At 45.3% G+C, this 22,996-nt stretch overlaps 1 protein-coding gene across 1 annotated transcript in view; it reads right to left on the bottom strand.

Moving 5' to 3' along the window:
* LOC143923386 (uncharacterized) overlaps positions 1-18,207 on the bottom strand; it is an 88,149-nt gene extending 69,942 nt beyond the window's left edge. The window contains exon 1 of the mRNA XM_077447011.1: positions 17,738-18,207. The gene's annotated coding sequence lies outside the window, so the exon portion shown is untranslated. The remainder of the gene's footprint in view (positions 1-17,737) is intronic.
* Between the last annotated feature and the right edge of the window lie 4,789 nt (positions 18,208-22,996).

The raw sequence follows: 22,996 nt of genomic DNA, 5'->3' as shown, positions 1-22,996 counted from the left end.
ATCATTGCAGCCTGATCAGTGGCCATCTGCAGCCTCGCCATTGCCCATTAATGCAGCCTGATCAGTACCCATCTGCAGCCTCGCCATTGCCCATCATTGCAGCCTGATCAGTGCCCATCTGCAGCCTCGCTATTGCCCATTAATGCAGCCTGATCAGTACCCATCTGTAGCCTCGCCATTGGCCAACATTGCAGCCTGATCAGTGCCCATCTGCAGCCTCACCATTGCTCATTAATGCAACCTGATCAGTACCCATCTGCAACCTCGCCATTGGCCATCATTGCAGCCTGATCAGTGCCCATCTGCAGCCTCACCAATGTCCATTAATGCACCCTGATCAGTGCCCATCTGCAGCCTTGCCATTGCCGATTAATCCAGCCCTACTCAGTGCCAGATTACACAGAGGGATCTATTGTTTACTCGCTGCTCACAGTCACACACAGTCCCACTTCCTGGACTGGCTCCTATGAGAGACAAAACACTGGTCCAATGCTGGGACATGTGATGTGTATTCTAGGAGCCAGTCCAGGAGGTGGGACTGTATGTGACCCAATATCAGCGTTTAACACGCACACATGATTTGCCCTCTATTTTCAGGGATAAAAAGTGTGTTATACGCCGATAAATACGGTATTTATTAAAATGATAATTAAACATAATTACGCCTGTCTGTACTGTGTTTGCAGTCCTTGATTATGATCAGTAAACTAGATTTGAACACTACATGTCCTAACAAAGGGTTACAATTTTAAACAGCGCCTTCCTGTATTTTAAATAGGAAAAGGACAGGCATAATGTACAGAGTAACCAGCAACATGATGTCTTTATTTTAAATCTACAATTTTACCTTGAGATAGATATAAAGTTATGCATAGCACAGCTACAGAAGGGATGACAATCACAGGAAAGAGGGTCATTAGGAGACTCGTCTATTCACATTCCTGTGGCTGATAACAGTTAGTAAGCAATGTTAAGAATCTGATACAATGGTAATATGGTAACGTGTCTCCTAAATATAGAAAGAATGTGTATTCAATATCAGATATAGTACAAGGAGTGGTAGGACTAATGCCACGTACACGCGATCGGACTTTCCAGCAGACTTGGTCCGGCAGCCCAGAATCCGTCGGACAATTCGATCGTGTGTGGGCTCCAGCGGACTTTTTTTTTCCCCCAAAAGTCTGACGGACCTAGTAATAAAACATGTTTCAAATCTATCCAACGGACTCAAGTCCAACGGACTAAAAATCGGGAAAACCGTTCGTCTGTGTACTAGTCCGATGGACCAAATACGACACAAGGGCAGCTATTGGCTACTGGCTATTGAACTTCCTTGTTTAGTCCCGTTTATGTCATCACGTTCAAAATGAACGGACTTAGTCCTATCGTGTGTGGCCAAGTTCGTTTCATTGAGAAAGTAGACATGTGCGATTAGTTTCGTACGAAGTCCGGGAGGATCCGAAATACGAATTGCCGTGCGTCCAAATTCTGTACGCAATACGAACTTTTGTTTACGAATTTCGGATCAGTTGTCGTCATTATGCTTATGTCAGCACAGGGATGGTGGGAGCCCCTCATAATAAGCAGCCCCAGGAGGAGCAGGCGCAAACTGGACCAGCGGTGCATGGTGTAGTGTCATATTTTGCTCCCCAGCCATCATAGAATGCTCCGGAAGTGACGTTGCGGCCAGAAATTTAGCACTGCGCATGCGCGATGCGTTCCAAACACTTGCGCCATGCGTTCCAAATGATTTGCGACAATGCAGACCAGTGAAACCGTCAGATAATGTCAGAGAAGTGAGGGGAGGTAATCCCCTCCCTGAGCGACAGTTACCCGCTCTCTCTCCGCCGCTCTCTGCTCTGTCTAAAGTTAATGTCACGATTACCTCCCCTCACTCCCGTGACATCATCTGACGGTTTCACTGAACTACATTGTCGGAAATCCTCTGGAACGCATGGTGCAAGCATTTGGAACGCATCGCGCATGCGCAGTGCAAAATTTCTGGCCGCAACTCATCTCATCTAATGAAATTTCGTATTTCGGATAAAAACCAAACTTCCATCAGCATCGACTGTCATATTGAGGTATATTTTTGCCTTTAAATTCATCGTAAAGAACGTTCATACACGTTAACTAACCTAACGACAATTCGTATTTCATACGAAACGAAACGGAATTTCGGACACGAAATACGAAGTACGAATTAATTTTAATACGAATCGAATCGGAACAGAACGAAACAAATTTATTGACGGCGCCCATGTCTATCAGAAAGTCTGTAAGACCTCCACCAAAAGTCAGTCGGGAAGACCGTTGGACCTAGTCCGTCAAAAAGTCTGAATTGTACAGTATGAACATTTCACAGCCCAGTCAGACTGATATAGAAGTCAGAGTTAGGTAAATAGACCCAAACCAAACTGTAGTATGGCTAAAGTTAAGTTTTGAAAAACACATTCAGGAGCCTGGCGCTACATAACCATAGGGGAGAAAATACCCAAGAGGGTGTCACTCCGGAATAAAACTCGGGCGCGGGTAAAAGAAAAGTTAAAGAGGATGTTTACTGCATCTGAGCACCACAAACCAAAAACGCTATTTTTTTTTGTGTAATAAATAGACATGTGCGATTAGTTTCATACGAATCGAAAATTTGTACGAATTTTCGTAAATTCGTACATTCGGGAGGATCCGAAAAAAGAATTGCTATGCTTCTGAATTCTGTGCCAAATACAAAATTTTGTTTATGAATTTCGGATCCGAATTCCCAACAAACATTTGTAATTGTTAAGAAAAGTTAACAAACCTAAAAGTTAAAAACCCAGGAAGTCAGTAAACCACAGGGATGGTGGGAGCCCCTCATAATGATAACTTCCTCATAACAAACATTTGTAATTGTTACGAAAAGTTAACAAACGAAAATTTGTATTTCGTACAAAATTTCCGACATGAATTACGAAATACGAATTAATTATAATACGAAACGGAAAGGAACAAAACAAAACAAATTTATTGACAACGCCCATGTCTAAAGGCTTAGCCCTTGTACACACGGTCGGAGAATCTGTCGGAATGAGTCTTATCGGACCGTGTCGTCAGATAATCCGACTGTGTGTGGTATGCATCGGACTGATTCCGTTCGAATCTCTGTCCGACCCAATTTTCCAACATGTTGGAAATATTTCCCGACCAACTGGGCCAGACGGACCTAATCCGATCATGTGTAGAGGATTTTGATCGGACCAAGTGCCACGCATGCTCAGATCAAATTCCTACATCAAAGCTATTGGCTACTAGCCTGAATGTAGTCCCATCGTAACGAAATTACGTCATCACGTTCTGAAAAATCTGATTTTTCGCCAACTTGGCCCGACTGTGTGTATGCAACAGTTTCGGACACAATCCGTCAGACTAAATCCGACGGGCAAAATCCGACGGATTTGGTTGGCAAAATCTCCGACCGTGTGTACGTGGGCTAACACATATTTCGACCAGGGCTGGCATAGGCACTGTCAAGTGAACATTAAAACATTCCATTAGTTATCGTCCTGTCCACAAGCACAGGACCAGCATGGTTCTATCCTGCAGGCCTCTAGCGAAGGAGGGGGACCTAATAGGCCTCCACCAGACCTTCCCCAACCAGAGGTCCCACCCTGGAGCGAGCCTACTCAGGACAGAACACAGAAATAAGTCCCCTTCCTAGTACCAGAAGGGGAGGGAATATGTCTTATGATGGTACAACCGGTAAATGCCGCCATTGATAGTAATTGTGACAGACCTATTCAGAACAACATATTTTGAACAAAAAGAAAATGAAAAAGAATAGTATAGAGGGGGTGAACCCTCTCCCAAGGGCACGTACCTGTGCTTCCATTAGAAAAAATGTTGATGGATGCTCACACCAATGATCTTTGCTGCAAAGGAAGAGGTACTAAAGAAATAATGGTTCATCTGAGGTTGTGGGAAATGTCTAATCAGGCAAAGTGCAGTATCAGGTGCGTCCGATGAGGGACGGTTCAGCTAGTTCCAATAATGCCTCCTCAAGGCTAGACGAGGCATGCCCTGGATCAGAGGTGTGTTCTGACCACAGTGCCCATATATAATGAAACCATTCCTTAGTGCCTTTACAAGTTGCCACCCATTCTTCGGCTTCCTTAATCTCCTGCACCTTCTGTATCCACTCCTCTCAGCTTGGAACATGTGTACGCTTCAAATAAACGAGGGGCAAGTGTCTAGCCACATTTAGGAGATGCAGCAAGGCGCTTTTCTTGTATTGGCTGACTGGTAGTGGAGGGACATGAAAAAGGAAGTGCAGTGAAGAGAACGGAATATCCAAGCCCAATATTAACTTTAGCTGAGTTTTAATATCCTCCCAAAATGACCTGACCACCGGACACTCCCACCACAAGTGTAACAATGTTCTACGGTCACACGTCACGGACAGAGGAATAGATCCGTGACAAAGCAGCAGGTGTCCGGTACAAGTCAATATCTTGTAGTTTGGCTCTTGGGTTCTAGGCTCTATGGAGCTAGAGTGAGTGAGCCCATACAAATGGTCCAGCTGTGTCCCGGAAAACTCCATCCCCAAGTCCCTTTCCCCTTCCTTGTGTAAAGAGGTTTAGTGACAGAGGTGGCGGAGCTGCTTGTAGACTCGTTGTCAATGCCGAAGGAAGCACGATTGGTAAAATCTCAGATTTAGAATAATTGATTTTAAAGTTAGAGAGTGCCGCAACCCATTGAAGCTCCTTCAGAAAATTTGGCAGCGAAATCAGGGGCTCCATGAGATGGAAGAACACATCATCGGCATTGGCCGGTAACTTGTGCTCCGTATTGCCATGCTTTACCCCCCCCCCCCCCCCGATATCCAGATTGGCCCGTATGGAGTGTAATAAGGTCTCCAAAATTAGAGTGAACAGCAGAGGGGAGAGAGGACATCCCTGTCTCATGCCATTCCTAATCGGGAACCTGGAGGAGAAAAGGCCATTCACCTTAACCTGGGCAGTGGGTGCCCGAGTATAAGGCCATGATCCATGTCAGCATTTGGGGACCTAGTCCTAAAGTTTCTAAGACCGCTCACAGAAAAGACCAGTCGACATGGTCAAACGCCTTTTCTGCATCCGTGGGTAATATAAGATAGGGGCTGAACTTCTGTCTGGTGTGGGCCCAGTGGATGAGGTGGATAGCTCTGAAGGAGTTGTCACATGCTTCAAAAACACTATTTAATTTCTTTTTAATATTCAAAGCAATCCCCCCCATCCATTTATATCTCCATGCTTTATTGTGTTGAGAAATCACTTTGAAAAACACCCCCCTAGCATTTCTAGCCTTGGCCATCTTGAGAAAGGGCAAATGATTTATGTAGCATTAACTTCCTGGAATCCATCTGCCCTTAGATCAAGCTTGCATGCAGGAGAGTTAAGAGAGAGCTAAGAAAACCTCTCCTCCTCTTCTCTTCTCCTCTCCTCTCCTAAAGTCTCCTGGCATCATTTGCTTAAAGCGGTTCTTCACCCTAAAGGGGAAGTTCCGCTAATCTGATCCCTCCCCCCCTCTGGTGCCACAATCGGCACCTTTCAGGGGGGAGGGGTGCAGTTACCTGGATAATCCAGGTATCTGCACCCACTTCCGGGCAGACCGCCGCAGTTCCCAGGACACAGCGGGGGACCAGAAGAGACGCGCAGCACGACTCGCGCATGCGCAGTAGGGAACCAGGCAGTGAAGCCGCAACGCTTCACTTCCCGATTCCCTGACAGAGGATGGCGGCGGGGGCAGCAGCGATACGAGCGATCGCTCGTCATCTGCCGCCGACTTCGCTGGATCCTGGGACAGGTAAGTGTGATTTTATTAAAAGTCAGCAGCTGCAATATTAGTAGCTGCTGGCTTTTAATATTTTTTTTTTAGGTGCAGAACCACTTTAAGCCAAGAAGTAACTGAAGAAATGTAAAATGGATGGTGATTTTAAAGAAATAGAAGGAAAGGAAATTATATTTTATTTATTCCACAACATGTATGTAACTTTTATGTTTTACCTTTGTTTTACTTTTGTTACACTTTACCGTCTTTTATAAGCTGGTGATATTTTAGGCAGCATTCACACCTGAGCGTTGTGCTTTTTTTTTTGGGGTGTTGCTAATTTTTATTTGCATTTTTGCACATTTTTGTACAATGTTTTTATAAAGCTTTAGAGCTTTGGTATTTTAAGGAGTTGGCACCTAATTGGTGACTTATGCCTTCTGTCAGCAGGACGGATGAGTCATCGGTTGTAAAGGCGTTGGCACCCACTGGCATTCTAATAACGATAGGTGATCCCTGCTGACAGTAGAATGTAAACAAGAAAAAACAATTGAAAAAACAAAAAACAAAAACAGTGCTGGGGCCCCCCACCGCAATTCATACCAGGCTCTCCAGCTCTGGTATGGATTTTAAGGGGGACCCCATGTCAAAATGCATGGGGTTCCCCTTAAAATGCTTGAAATAGTTGAAAGGTTAGTTGGTGCTTGGAATAAACTACCAGCAGAGGTAGTGAGACAGTCAACAGTAAATGGCTTCAAACATGCATAGGACAAACATAAATCTATAGTCAGACAACAAAGTTAACGAAAGAAAAGAAAAAAAAACACAACCCCCCCCCCCCCCCCAAAAAAAAAAGACTTAATGGACTACTCTGCCTTTCTCTGCATCCCTTTTCTATGTGTTTATGTTTCAAAATCCATACTAGGCCCTTATTCGAGCATGTAACCCGAAAAGCCAGGAACCCCCCCAAGCCATACTATACTACAGGGTTATGCAATTAGCGGACCTCCAGCTGTTGCAAAACTACAAGTCCCATCATGCCTCTGCCTCTGGGCGTCATGCTTGTGGTTGTCAGTCTTGCTATGCCTCATGGGACTTGTAGTTCTGCAACAGCTGGAGGTCCGCTAATTGCATATCCCTGCTATACTATATCTCAGGGATATGCAATTAGTGGACCTCCAGCTGTTGCAAAACTACAAGTCCCATCATTCATCTGCCTCTGGGAGTCATACTCGTGGCTCTCAGAGTCTTGCTATGCATCATGGGAATTGTAGTTCTGCAACAGCTGGAGGTCCGCTAATTGCTTATCCCTGCTATATCTCAATATGGGAGGGCATTTTGCCGCAGGGGTCCCCCCCCCCCCCCCGGCAAAGCACCTTGTCCCCATGTTGATGAGGACAAGGACCTCTTCCCCACAACCCTAACCCTGGGGGAGAATTTGTACTGTCTTGGCATTTTTGGGGCCTCAAGAAACGAGATCGGCCGTCAGTACATGGGGACTGATCAATTTTCAGATATATATCCCCATAGATTGTGGACTCTGTAACTTTCCTAAAGACTAAATAATATACACCGATTTGGGTTATTTTCACCAAAGGAATGTAACAGTATACAGTTTGGTCTAAAATTTCTGACGAAAGATTTTTTATTTGCAAAATTTTGTAACAGAAACAAAGAAAAACATATTTTTTTTCAAAATATTCATTTTTTTTGTTTTTTTTTTATTTATTTTGCAAAAAATAAAAATAAACAGTAGTGAATAAATACCACCGGAAAAAAAAGCTCTATCTGTCTCAAAAAAAATTTATACAAATTTGATATTAGTGAAATGTAGCATGACCGCACAATTGTCATTCAAAGTGCAACAGCGCTGAAATGTGAAAATTGGCCTGGGCAGGAGGGGGATGAAAGTGTCTGGTATTCAAATATTATCTATCTATCTATCTATCTAGATATCTATTTATATATAGATATATATAAAAAATATATGGATAGATATCTATATATATATATATATATATATATATATATATATAGATATATATATATAAACCAGAGTTTGGTGTCACTTTAACATGTTCATGTGATTTTTAAATGCAAAATTACTGGGGGGGCGTGGCTTGGAGCCGAGCGGAGATGGCCGCAAGCTAGACGAGCTCCGTCCACGGGAGTCCCTATATACCTCTCTCCTTGGAGCAGACCCAGCGCTGACGATGGGGAAGTCTAGGGGACACAGCTCACAGTCCCGTTCTCGTTCCCCGCGAGGTTCCGATGCGCCGAACGGCCGCAGTATCCCGGAAATCTTCCGGCCCCGTTCACGCGAGGCCGAGGCTTCACATCAGGCCTACGCGGAGGCCCCGTCCCCGGCCAGGAGCACGCCAGTAACTGAGCTCTCACCGAGAGCTGACAGGACACAGAGCCCAACGAGCCTACAGACGCTTACCATGGCTGATCTCAGAGACGTTGCAGCTGATATCAAAAACTCTCTGACCGCTGCCATCACGGAGCTCCGGAGGGACATTCAGGCCATGCATGCCAGAGTTTCTGGCGTGGAGGAAGCAACTGCCCGCCATGACACCACCATCAGGCAGCTGCAGCACTCCTCTCTTTCATACAACTCACAGTTACGAGATGTGAACAGATACATGGAGGACCTTGACAACAGGGGCCGCAGGCACAACGTCCGGGTAAGAGGTATCCCTGAAAGCATTGAACCCTCACATTTGACCCAAGTCACCACTCAGTTGTTTAACGATCTGCTTGGCAGACCCCCAGAGACCCCGTTGGAATTTGAGAGGCTACACAGAGCCCTTAAGCCCAGAAGCAGAGACACGGACCCTCCTAGGGATGTCGTTTGCTGTCTCGTGAACTTTAAAATTAAGGAAGACATCCTAAAGAGGGCTAGGGATCGCCGACATCTGATGTTTCAGGGCGCTGAAATCAAGATCTTTCAGGATCTGTCCCCCATAACTTTACAGAACAGAAGAGATTTACGCCCCCTGCTTGAAGTCCTTCGACGCAAAGGCATCCAATACAAATGGAGGTTCCCATTCGGCATATCCGCCACGGTGGCGGGTCGCACCGCCGTTCTGAGAGTACCTGAGGAGCTTGGAAGGTTTTGTGAGACACTTCAACTACCTCCTGTCGAGTTACCTGACTGGTACAAGGCCTTCCGTCACACCCACCTGCAGAGAACCAACTCGATGGACACCATCCCTGAAAGAGATGACTTCCACATAAGGAGACGCAGATCATCATCGCCTAGATCGCTCCGCCAAAATGATGCTGGTGACAGAGCGTTCGACAGTCCCACAGCTTCACCTGCCCACAGGCGAGCCAGACCAGATTGCCCGTAGCCTGGCGGTCTTGTGTTAAGTGATACAATCCTCTCACTTTACAAATACTTTCCTGGCCCCTGTTGGGCTCCTGTATCCCTTCCCCCCTCTCCCCTGCTGAACAACTTAGCTGGCCACCAGGCCTTTTAGCTTGTCACCCATGACCCTTTAACTTTACGAGAGTGGTGACGGATTTGTCCCCACTCCTCTCCCGCCTCCCCCCTCCATGCCCCCCTCCCCATGTGCGCTTTCAGATACCAGTAATCCCCCCTCCCCCCCCCCTTTTTTTTTTTTTTTTTTTTGATACACCTGTAGCGGACGTAGACAGAACTACATGCTTCTGGGACAGCTCTGTTTCATCTGAGGCCCTTTCTGTCACGTTTGGGTACTAAACTTTTCCACTCTTAATTTTTTTTTCTATTTGATCGATTGGATTGCCCCACTCGTTTGACCACTTTATACGTGGAGAGAGAAGTACTCCCATAGTTTTGTAATCAGATCCCACTTGTTGCAGTGAAGCACTTTTGGGGGGGTGGGGGGTTGGGGGTGAAGGGGTGCTGGTTTTGGTAGAAAATTAATATAATAATTAGATACGGTAATAGTTGAGTGATGAAAGGACAGGGGGGAGGGGGGGGTAGGGATTGTTGGCTTTCATTGTTCCCTATCCTCGCATGTTATGTCTCCCAACCACCTGGGGGCTGCCAATACTGTTTTTCTCGATTTTGTTCACCTGTTGTAATATGGTTTGTAATTATTTGATACCTGTACCCTATTCTTGTTTTATATGTTTTCAGTTTCCGAATCCCCTCTGCTTTCTACTTTTTAGCAGGCTCCAGTTAGACTACTGAAAATTTTGCATGGACTCCCGTTGGACTGATCCCTACACGGACTCGACTCGGACTTCCCTCCTCGACCCCACACAACGGAAGGACCCTCCGACTGTTGAACCTTTCCGGATTAACCGACTTAGGTTAGGGTAAGGTAGCTGTGCTACACAACCCTCCGGTACCGACCTTCTTCCCTTCCCCTCCTCTCTCACCCTCCTCCCCCTCCTCCTTCTTTGTCTTACCTCTACCCCCCCCTCCTCTTTTTTTTTTTTTTCTCTCTTCCCCATTGTTTGCCTCTCTCCGGCCTCCCCCACAGCAAATACACTCTGACATTCCTGTAGACAACGCAAGTTCATAGCCACCCTCCTCACACGTCCCTTTTTAGACTTCGCCATGCCGGTCCCAACTGTAAATTTTGATTCAGCGACCCTTAAAATTCTCTCACAAAATGTGAAAGGCCTTAACATCCCCGAAAAACGCAGCCAGATCCTGAGCCTACTGGCCAAACAGAAGGCGGATATTGCTTTTTTACAAGAAACCCATTTTCGCACGGGTCAGGTCCCTAATATTGTAAGCCGCAAGTACCCCACAGCATACCACTCTACCAATCCTTTAGCCAAAACTAAGGGAGTAACGATTCTGATTTCGCGAGACATTCCCTGGCAATTAGAGGATTCCTTGATCGATCCAGAAGGGCGATATATATTCCTAAAGGGTCTTGTTTACAATCGCCCCAATCACGTTAGCAAACATCTACAGCCCTAACACAGCGCAACTGAGCTTTTTTCGTACTGTTACTGATCTTCTCACAAACTTCAAAGCAGGACTGACCATTTTCGGTGGGGACTTTAATGCAACACTCCAACCACTCCTAGACTCCTCCTCGGGCACCTCCTCCCTTCCATATAAGACACTGCGACAAATCAAAACACTTCTACAGGCTCTCACACTACACGATACATGGCGCACCCTACATCCCAACACGAAAGACTTCACCTTTTTTTCACCGCCCCACAACAGGTACTCGAGATTGGATTACCTTTTTATTTCCCAGAGAGATCTCCCCATGCTCAAATCAGCCAGTATTGAACCGCTTCTTGTTGCTGACCACCACCCAATCTCGTTGCTCCTTACTCTCCCAGATCAGCCACGAGCTACGAAAATTTGGCGTTTGAATGCCTCCCTCCTTACATCTGAGGCTGACATTAACAGTATCGGATCCAGCCTAAATCATTTTTTTTTAGAAAATGCCGATCCCTTGATGTCCCCAATAACGATCTGGGAAGCCCATAAATGCACTATAAGGGGAAAATTTCTAGAACTCGCGGCCGCCAGGAAAAAGGCAAACCAAGCAAGAATATCTGATTTGGTACATAAAATCCAACAATTGGAAAGATCCCATAAACAATCTTTGGCACGGGACACCCTTCAGGAACTGACTGACACAAGACAGCTCCTTTTGGAGACCTTAAACCTTAGAATACGCCGCAAATTCATCCTTACTCAAAAGTTGTTCTACGAACAGGGAAACAAAAATGGTAGACTTTTAGCTCAAGCCATCCGCAACCAAATGTGCCTCTAGCACTGTACACACCATAGTAGACCCGAAGGGTACTGCCCACACCTCATCGGAAGACATAGCAGCCCAGTTCGAACACTACTACAAAGGCCTTTATAATCTACCATGCCCAACAGCCTCCTCTGGCTCTCAGCACCATAGGGAGTCGCTCATTGCGAATTTTCTTGACCAGTATAGCCCCGGGAAGATATCAAGCGCAGTAGCCACAGATTTGGATAAGCCCATCACAGAATCAGAACTAAAGCAGGCTATTAAACAAATGAAACCGGGTAAAAGTCCAGGCCCGGATGGTCTTCCCACCCTCTATTACAACGTTTTCTCTGAGATTTTGTCAACGCCATTTCTCAAAACATTTAATTCCCTAAGCATCTCACCTACGCCGTTTCATAGGCTCCTAGAAGCCCACATAACGGTCATCCCCAAGCAGGGGAAGGATGCTGCGTCGGTCACAAGCTATAGGCCCATCTCCCTGCTTAATTCCGACATAAAGCTCTTCGCCAAGATATTAGCCAATCGTTTACTCCCACTTCTCCCCTCTCTCATTGGGACATATCAAGTGGGTTTTGTCCCCGGCCGAGAGGCCAGGGATAACACTACCAAGGCCATCAATTTACACCACTGGCTCACCTCCCAAAACCAAAAAGGCTTTTTTCTGTCTCTAGATGCGGAGAAGGCATTTGACAGGCTGTCCTGGGATTATTTGGAAGTGGTACTTAGCCATATAGGCATACCTAACAGAATGCTAGATCTGATTATGTCCCTCTATTCAATACCAACTGCCAATATAAGAGTTAACGGACGCCTGTCAAATGCCTTCCCCATCCGCAACGGAACGAGACAGGGGTGCCCCTTGTCTCCCATCTTATTTATCCTAACCCTAGAACCCCTTCTTAGGCGCCTCCAAACTAACGAAGACATTAAAGGATTACAAGTAGCGGGACATACCCACAAACTGGCGGCGTTCGCTGATGACATCCTGCTGTTTCTCAGCGAACCGCTTACATCCATTCCAAACTTACTCAAAGACTTTGAATCATTTGGTCGAATCTCCAATCTGAAAATAAATTTTTCAAAATCCAGCGCCCTAAACGTTACTCTTCCAAGAGACTTAGTCACTCACTGTCAGAACACCTTTCCTTTCTCTTGGCAGGGAGAAGCCATAACATATTTGGGAATTCAGCTCCCCACTAAACTTAGCGATCTCTATTCAAAGAACTTCCTCCCATTAGCACGCTCCATCGCCGAAGACTTACGTAGATGGAATAAGCCCCATTTTTCCTGGTTCGGCCGCGCTTCTATCCTTAAGATGAATGTGCTCCCAAGGATCCTGTATCTCTTGCAAGCGATCACCATTCAACTCCCGGCCTCCTTTTTCGCACATATCAAACGCTTATCCACCCTATTCTTGTGGAAACACAAGCGCCCGAGGATTAGCTACGTACAATTGACAAGCCCCAAATTCTCAGGGGGGATTGGTCTCCCTGATCTCAAAAGATACTCTTTAGCCTGTCATTTGGTCAGAATCACAGATTGGTCAACACACGGGACTGACAAGGACTGGGTCGCACTTGAAGACTCTTTCTCTGCAGTACCCATCAAGCATACACCTTGGATCCCCTTCTCTTCTAGACCCAATGCCCTGAAAGACCACCCCTTAGTAAATGTAACACTAAACATTTTCAAAGAAGCATGCAGACATTATGACATCTCTTCTAACCCGGGACCTCTCACACCCATCCGTCTCAACCCATCTTTCCCTCCTGGTATGTCTACAAATTTTCTCAAAGATGTTTGGCCACACAGAGATTTATTGGCACACCAGTTCTACAAGAACGGTAAACTCCTAGACTATACGAGCCTTCCCAGCAATGTCGACAGCCACCCCTTCCCCAAGTGGACTTATTTCCAAATATGCCACTTTCTCAGAGGGGAGCACAAGAGGGGAATAATATCCAGGCAACTCACACCCTTTGAGACTCTCTGCTCCCAGGGCACACCCCAAAGACATTTGATTTCTTCTATACATTCACTGCTTTCTCAGTCCAACTCTCCAAAGGACTGGAAGGCATGTCGAGCCTGGGAGAGAGAGTTACAAATGGAGATCTCTGAGGAAGCTTGGGAAAAAATTTTCTTCATCACACACAAAGGTTCACTGAACGTAAATACCCAAGAGAATAATTATAAAATCATCTCCAGATGGTACCGACCTCCGGAAGTAGTCAGCAAATTCAATCCGGAGATCCCTAACAAGTGCTGGAGATGCCTGAACGATGAGGGCTCACTGCTACATATATGGTGGTCCTGCCCCAGAATACAGACCTTCTGGACCCAGGTCCACAGAATATCCAGCTCTATTACCGGCACCTCAATAGATTACACACCTGCCCGCATGCTCCTCCATCACACATCTGTCATGCCCCACACATATGTGAAATCACTGAGCCTACATCTACTTAATGCCGCCAAGCTTTGTATCCCGACCCACTGGGGTTCTCCGAATGTTCCCTCCACTAACGAATGGTTAAACAGAGTAGCGAAAATAGCTGAAATGGAAGAACTCATTCATATCGCTCGAGACTCCCCACATAAATTTGCTCAGACATGGGACAAATGGACACACTTTCGAGATTATGATCTTCTCTGCCCCGGGACCATTCCATACGCCTATTCAGACCCCGCGCGGGTCCCTGCCTGACCCGGTATTTGCTATTACACAGACAAGAGATGCCCTTATTAACTCAGACAAATTGAGCCATCATGATGGGCTGCTAGCCCATCTACACATCTGCCTGTGCAGCAGGGGGAGCCCGGAGAGAGGATCCCCCCCTTCCCCCCTTTTTTTTTTTTCTCCTCTCATTCTTTCTAACCATCCCATCTCCTTCCTTTCCCCTTTTCCCCTGCCTAGTTTTTTATCTCTCCCCCCCTCTTAGATTTTTCAACCCTATGACCCCCCCCCTTAAAGATTTTCTGCCAAAACTTACAGTGACGCTCCACTTCCGTGATCATTCGACCGCTTCTCCCCAGCTGGGCAAGTTCCCTCTCTGCCCTCTATTTACTGCTCCCTCCCTCTGACACCTCGCCCTTTCCCCTTTACTTCACATTGAACCTTAGGAAGACAGAATGTAACCTTTTAATGACTGGACTTTCCCAAGACACGAGTCTTCTCCCCTGGACTACGGACCCCCCTAGTATAAGCTAAAATGTCCCCTCAGGGATTTGACACAAGCATTTAGTGGAGTATGGGGACAATTAGTTCGGATCAAGTTGGAGGTATGGAAAAAGGTTACCTTTCATCTTATTGCTATGTTCCAACACTTCTTTTGTATTCTTAGATGATTGCGGTTATAATATGTACTGTGCTCCCTTAGTACTTTTATTGTCACATGTTTCTCTTTGTACTATTTGAAAACCCAATAAATACTTTATGGAAAAAAATAAATAAAAAATTACTATTTTATACAAGCAGTTCAAATAATACCTTGTGGTCCGGCCAGGCACTTCCTGCTATTCCTGTTATAGGGTCACAACCCTTTGTCTCTGTCCCCTGTCTCCCAATTATGGCTCTGGGTTGTCACCCTGTTACATGGGCTTCCAATGGTGTACTATTACAGCAGCACACATATTAGCTGGAATGCATGTAGACAGAAAGGGGTTGATTCACTAAAACTGGAGCGTGCAAAATTGGGTGCAGCTCTGTATAGAAATCAATCAGCTTCCAGTTTTTTTTTTTTTTTTTTTTTTTTGTCAAAGCCTAATGAGTTGGAACAAAAACAAAAAGAAATGGAAAAAAAGGTGAAAACAGGATTTTGTAAAAAATAAATAAATAAAAATTCTCAGGAGAATAGGAGAAGCAGACAGTGGAGGAGAGCACCAGCTTCTTGGGGAAGGAGGAATAAGCTGGATATAAAGTATTACCTTATTAATCATCCTAGGCAAAATGAGTTAACCCGTGGAGTGGGGATAGGGACCCACTGCAAGGAAAAAAAATGTTAAAGAAGAACTATAGTCAAAACTTTTTTTTTTCCTTTTGGATAGAGTGAGGGAGGGCTATAACCCCTGTCAGATTGTGTTTTTCACCATCTGTGTCCCATTGGAGAGATTTCCCTTCACTTCCTGTCCCAGAGCCAAATAGGAAGTGAGAGGAAATCCCTGGGAATTAAGGGAATCTCTTGCCCCCCCCCCCCCCCCAGGTCATCAGAACTAGTTTCCCAATTCAAATATTTCTCTTCTATTACTTTTCTGGGGACAACCCAAAATTTGGGGTTTTCTTTACTTTACCTTTCAATGATAATGGTAAACAGGACAAATAGAGGGGGGGGGGGTCTCCTTAACAGGGAACACAGACAGCAATAAAAACTGACAGTGGTACTAAACCCCTCTGCACTCCATCCAAAACTAAATCAAAAGTTTTACCTTTAGCTATACTTTAAGTTCTTAGAGGAGGTCAGTCGGATCAGTTAATTTGAATGTACATAATATATCACCCAAGTTTTCAGTAAAATATAAAATATGAAGTTGCGGCGAGTAAATAGATACCCAACATGTCAAGCCTTAAAATGGCGGGCACCTGTAAAATGGGGAAAAAAATTTGGTACCAAAAGTTGCCGATTGGCAACTCCTTAAAACTCTTTACAGGCCATCAGGTGAAATTGAACCCTTAATGATGGGCCTGAAATTTTTGCTCTCACTGTGAAGTGTGCAGCAAAACGTCCTATGTCTAGTGCAATTGCCATTTTTGGATGAAGGCGCGCCTAACACTTGATGCGTATGTTTAATATCCATTTATAAACAGAGCTGGTAGTAGACATGTGTGATTAGTTTCATATGAATTTCTGTAAATTCGTACAAATTTCCGTAAATTCGTACAGTCGGGAGGAATTGCTATGCTTCCGAATTTTGTACGAAATACAAAATTTCGTTTATGAATTTCGGATCCAAATTCCGTTACAACGGAAACGTGACTGGTGTTTTGATGACCAATCAGAGGTTTACTTCTGCTGCAAAATAAGAGTGTTCGTTAATTACGATTATTCGTTATGAAGAAGTTAAAAACCCAGGAAGACAGCACAGCACAGGGAAGGTGGGAGCCCCTCATAATGGGCACAGCAAAGGGATGGTGGGAGCCCCTCATAATGGGCACAGCACAGGGAAAGTGGGAGCCCCTCATAATGGGCACAGCACAGGGATGGTGGGAGCCCCTCATAATGGGCACAGCACAGGGATGGTAGGAGCCCCTCATAATGGGCCCAGCACAGGGAAGGTGGGAGCCCCTCATAATGGGCACAGCACAGGGACGGTGGGAGCCCCTCATAATGGGCACAGCACAGGGATGGTGGGAGCCCCTCATAATGGGCACAGCACAGGGAAGGTGGGAGCCCCTCATAATGGGCACAGCACAGGGACGGTGGGAGCCCCTCACAATGAGCACAGCACAGGGATGGTGGGAGCCCCTCATAATGATCACAGCACAGGGATGGTGGGAGCTCCTCATAATGGGCACAGTACAGGGATGATGGGAGCCTCTCATAATGGGCACAGTACAGGGATGGTGGGAGCCCCTCATAATGGGCACAGCACAGGGATGGTGGGAGCCCCTCATAATGGGCACAGCACAGGGATGGTGGGAGCTCCTCATAATGGACACAGTACAGGGATGGTGGGAGCTCCTCATAATGAGCACAGCACATGGATGGGAGGAGCCCCTCATAATGAGCACAGCACAGGGATGGGGGAGCCCCTCATAATGAGCACAGTACAGGGATGGGGGGAGACCCTCATAATGATAAATTCATCATAACAAAGGTTCATAATTGTTACGAAAAATTTACGAACCTAACAAAAATTCTGATTTCGTACGAATCAAAATTGAATTTCGGACTCGAATTACGAAATACGAATTAACGGCTAATACGAAATGGAACAAAACAAAACAAATATACTGACAGCACACATGTCTAGCTGGTAGACAAGTTGTTAATCAACAGGATTAACAGCATCAATAATACCATTTAATTTTTTCCTTGGTGTCACTATCTAATTTTCCCCAGAGATGTGGTTCCCTCACTATTGAGCAATCTAGTGAACGACTCTGTAAAGGAAAGTGATTCTTAAACTTGAGTTATTCTGCTGCTTCCCACCCGCCACCGGTTTCAGAATTGCCCTTCTGACCTCACTTTTAGCGATAACGTCTCCCATGGTTTGGTGTGAATTACCTTGATAAGATCTCTAGGACTTGCAGCTGTCATACCATGAATGGAGGGATGGTGGTATCCTTCAGATAATCTGGTTTCTGCCTCCAGGTGTTTCCTTTGGCCAGAGATGATCTTTAGTATCGAAGAATTGGGTCTGTTGCTGGTCTTCTTTGCTGCCTTTGACTCTTCACCTATTCCTTAGATAGCATTCCAGGAAAGTCACATTTTCCAGGCCTCTCCTCTTCTTCCTATCTGGTATTCCTCAGTGCGTATAGTTGGGAATGTAACATCCTAATATCACCATGAAACCCGGAAGGAAGATCGGCACCCAAAATCCTTCTTAAAACGTCTTTTATGGATCCAAATAAGCCACGTAAAACCCTTATTTTCCAGCCCAAAGAGCTGAGTTGGGCGTTTCAGCTGTTCAGAAGTCTTTCCCACCTGGGGAGGGATCTGAGCGACCTTTGCTACCTGCCAGCAAAGTCTGAAATGTTTACATTTCCCTCTCACGCCCAGGTTCAATGTTCAGCCTACAACGATAGTGGTTGCCGGAGAACCAGTTTTTCCAGGGCTTATCGCTCTCTGCACAGGATGACTAAGTTCATATTCTGTATCTGTGATTTAATTAGCATCGGTGAATCATTTCTATTATTTGCTCAAGGAAGGAACTGCCTTTTGTATTAAAATTTTCTGAGCAATGTAAATGACTTGCCGTATTTGTTATTAAAATCACAATGACTATTTCGGAGATTAACCACTAGCTGCCCAAGCTAATTCTGACACTTCTCTTGTACATGTAAAAATCTACATTTTTTTTCTTACTAGATAATTACTTAGGAAAAAAGAATCACAATAATCGCAGAAAATATTGTTCTCAGTCACCACATCCCAAATAGATTGTACAGAAAGAAGGAGAAACCCCCCCCCCCCCCCCCCCCCAATAAAACGGGACTTTATAAGTGACTGAAAACACAAGTAACGGATATTATTACAATATTTTATTAAATACAAAAATTATCTTTAAATATGCATATAAGGCATTTAGAAAAATGCATCATCACAAAATGATACATAAAATGGCTCAGCACAATATGATACATAAAATGGCTCAAAGCAAACGTCCAACCCGATGATCGTTTCAGGCAGATCCTGCCCTTCTTCAGTGGAATTTCTAGACCTTATACAGAGCCCACTAATAAAAATTGAATCTGTCTGATATTCCACGTGGCCCTGGGCGCCAATGAACCCCAACAGGGGTCACACAAATGGTCCACCCCAACCTGCCGGGAAAGGCCAAATGGATGTTCTCAATTAGATATATGTCTCAAAATATCCCACCGATCAATCAATCAATCCCAACCACAACACTACCAGCTTGGAGTTTGCATGTTCTCCCTGTGCCTGTGTGGCTTTCCTCCGGGTACTCAGGTTTCCTCCCACACTCCAAAGACATGCAGGTAGGTCAATTGGATCCTGTCTAAATTGTCCCTAGTATGTATGAGTTAGGGACCTTAAGCCCCGTACACACGAGCGGACTTTTCGACATCCAAACTCCGACGGACTGAGTCCGTCAGACTATCCGATCGTGTGTGGGCTGCAACGGACTTTTGATTCGCCAAAGTCTGACGGACTTTAGAAATGAAGCATGCTTCAAATTTTCCCGACGGAACTCCGCCGGACCCGGTCCCCGTCGAAAAATCCGCTCGTGTGTGTGCTACTCCGACTGACTAAAACCGACGCTAGGGCAGCTATTGGCTACTGTCTATGAACTTCCTACGTCGAATCCAGTCGTACGTCATCACGTTCGACTCCGTCGGAGTTTGGTGTGATGGTGTGTGGTCAAGTCCGTTCGGTCGAAAAGTCCGCCAGAACTCCGTCGGAACTCCGTCTGAACTCCGGCGGAACTCCTTTGGAGGTCTGTCAGACTTAATCCCTCTCGTGTGTACGGGGCTTTAGATTGTAAGATCCTTGAGAGTAGGGACTGATGTGAATGTACAATGTATATGTAAAGTGTTGCGTAAATTGATGACGCTATATATAAGTAACTGAAATAAAATAAATAAATAAATAGTCTGTAAATGCCCCCAATGGACAAAGCAGCTGCAGCGGTAGAAATATATTCAGCCGACTTAAAACAGCTGTGTGTGTCCATACATGTGGAGAGCAGCCTAGTGAAAGATTGTCGGATTTCCTCAGCGTGGCAAGCCGACAGCACATTGATTGATCGGTTGGATATTTTGAGACATATATCTAATTGAGAACATCCATTTGGCCTTTCCCAGCAGGTTGGGGTGGACCATTTGTGTGACCCCTGTTGGGGGTTCATTGGCGTCCAGGGCCATAGGAATGCCAGCTTGTCTGGGTCTCAAATCATCACATGTTAACGTGGAATATCAGACAGATTCAAATTTTATTGTGGGCTCCGTAAGCCCTTGTGCACACGGTCGGAGATTCCGGCGTAATGTTTCCGATCGGAGCGTTTTGTCGGATATTCCGTCTGTGTGTGGTATGCATCGGACTGTTTCCGTCGAATATCCATCGGACCAACTTTTCCAACTTGCCGGAAATATTTTCCGACAAAATGCTCCTACCGGACATACTCCGATCATGTGTAGATTACTCCGATGGACAAAGTGCCACGCATGCTCAGATCAAATTCCAGGCCAAAGCTATTGGCTACTAGCCTGAACGTAGTCCCGTCGTAACGAAATAACGTCATCACGTTATGTACAATCAAATTTTCCGACAACTTAGTCCAACCGTGTGTATGCAACATCACTTCCGGACCTCTTCCGGAATTAATCCGTCGGAATTACTCCTGACGGATTTGGTAGTCGGAATCTCCGACTGTATGTACAAGGGCTAAGGGTGGCACAGTGGTGTAGTGGTTAGCACTCTAGCCTAGCAGTAAAAAGGGTCACTGGTTCAAATCCCAATCAGGACACCACCTGCCTAGAGTTTTCATGTTCTCCCTGTGCCTGCGTGGGTTTCCTCCAGGTACTCCGGTTTCCTCCCACATTCCAAAGACATGCAGGTAGGTTAATTGGCTTCTGTCCAAAATTGGCCCCTAGTATATGAATGGGGACCTTGGATTGTGGGCTCCTTGAGGGTAGGGACCAATGTGAGTGTGCAGTGTACAGGGATCAGGACAATTGTAGACACTCATTCAGGATGGACTGGTGTCTTTATTCAACCTTACTAACTATGTAACTATGTATAAGGTCTAGAAACACCCTGAAGAAGTGCAGGATCTGATTGAAATGATCGTCAGGTTGGACGTTTGCTTTGAGCCATTTTATGTATCATTTTGTGATGATGCATTTTTCTAAATGCCTTATATGCATATTTAAAGATAATTTTTGTATTTAATAAAATATTGTAATAATATCCGTTACTTGTGTTTTCAGTCACTTATAAAGTCCCGTTTTATTGGGGGTTTTTCTCCTTCTTTCTAGATAATTACTTAGAACCCCCAAACATTATATATTTTTTTTGAAAGCACAGGCCCAGGGCGAAAAAAAAAAATTTTGCAATTTTTTTGTCACACTATATTCGCACAGCGGTTTTTCATATTCACATGTATTGGGGGAAAAAAAAAAAACACTTAATTAAATTGTAATGCACAAAAACACAATATAATACCAAATGAACGTTCGTTTGATTATATGAGGCACACCTTCTTCCCGGACGGTGTGTGTTAGATAAACAAATGAACGTTCCGAAAAACTGCATCTTTCGAAAAGAATTCTATAGGTCTAAGGTCAGCTTAAGGCAGAGCAAGACGCTTCTGTCTGTTGAGCTGTTGCTTTGACTACCAGGAAATTCTAATAGAAAGTGGAATGTCCCCTAACCTGCCGGTCCGTGTCACTGCTGGAAGCCGTCCCTGGTGATAGATTTTGCAGCATAAATCCTGGAGCCCACCGCACACTCTCAGAGCACACAGTCTGCAGTCACAGATATCTTATACAGATCCAACGAACGTCTGCTTGGAGGACCCCTTCGAGCTCCGGACATCTGGTTGTGCCACACCGGGAATCACTCCTGTTGAATGATCGAACATCGGCATTCAAAACGATTCCTCTACAAGTTCTATCTACATCAGGAGTTGGTTCCTCCGATGACCATCTGGCCCTTGGCCAATACGAGCCTGATTGACCCACTGACGTACGACAGGTGGGTCCACCTTGTCTGATAAGAAGTATTTATTTACAATTTTCCATCAGACAAATACCTATCCCATTTTTAATGTGCTTTAAGTATGTTAGGCAGTGGTGGTCCGTCCATTATGGACGCACAGGCACCGCTCCCCCTAGAGTTACATAGTAGATGAGGTTGAAAAAAGACTCAAGTCCTTCAAGTCCAACCTATGTGTGTGATTATTTGTCAGTATTTCATTGTATATCCCTGTATGTTGTGGTAGTTCAGGGACTTATCTAGTCGTTTTTTGAAATTATCGATGCCCCCCCGTTGAGACCACTGCCTGTGGAAGGGAATTCCACATCCCAACCACTCTTACAGTAAAGAACCCTCTACGCAGTTTAAGGTTAAACCTCTTTTCTTCTAATTTTAATGAGTGGCCGCGAGTCTTGTTAAACTCCCTTCTGCGAAAAAGTTTTATCCTTATTGTGGGGTCACCAGTACGGTATTTGTATATTGAAATCATATCCCCTCTCAAGCGTCTCTTCTCCAGAGAGAAAAAGTTCAGAGCTCATAACCTTTCCTCATAACTAATATCCTCCAGACCCTTTATCAGCTTTGTTGCCCTTCTTTGTACTCGCTCCATTTCCAGTACATCCTTCCTGAGGACTGGTGCCCAGAACTGGAGAGCATACTCCAGGTGCGGCCGGACCAGAGTCTTGTAGAGCGGGAGAATTATCGTTTTATCTCTGGAGTTGATGCCCTTTTTAATGCCAATATACTGTTTGCTTTGTTAGTACCAGCTTGGCATTACATGCCATTGCTGAGCCTATCATCTACTAGGACCCCCAGGTCCTTTTCCATCCCAGATTCCCCCTGAGGTTCTCCCCCCAGTCTATAGATTGCATTGATCATCATGCCTAATCTACATGCAGGGCGCTGGATGTATGGATTCTAATGGGGGGGGGGGGGGGTTGAAGCACGTGTTTAGAGCCAGAGGCTCTAATAGGCTTCAAAAAAGGGTGGGCACTGCGCACCAAGCCCACCCAGTTGTGTGACAATAGCGAATGAATAATCACACTGAATCACCTCCCCGCCAATCAGGAAGCGGGTCATGAGAGGAGAAGCCATGCTATTGGCCTA

The sequence above is a fragment of the Lithobates pipiens genome, unplaced genomic scaffold (assembly GCF_037356315.1).
Source record: "Lithobates pipiens isolate NorthernLeopardFrog02 unplaced genomic scaffold, aLitPip1_a1.2 Scaffold_22, whole genome shotgun sequence".
Taxonomy (NCBI): domain Eukaryota; kingdom Metazoa; phylum Chordata; class Amphibia; order Anura; family Ranidae; genus Lithobates; species Lithobates pipiens.
This window is presented reverse-complemented; position numbering and strand designations above follow the sequence as displayed.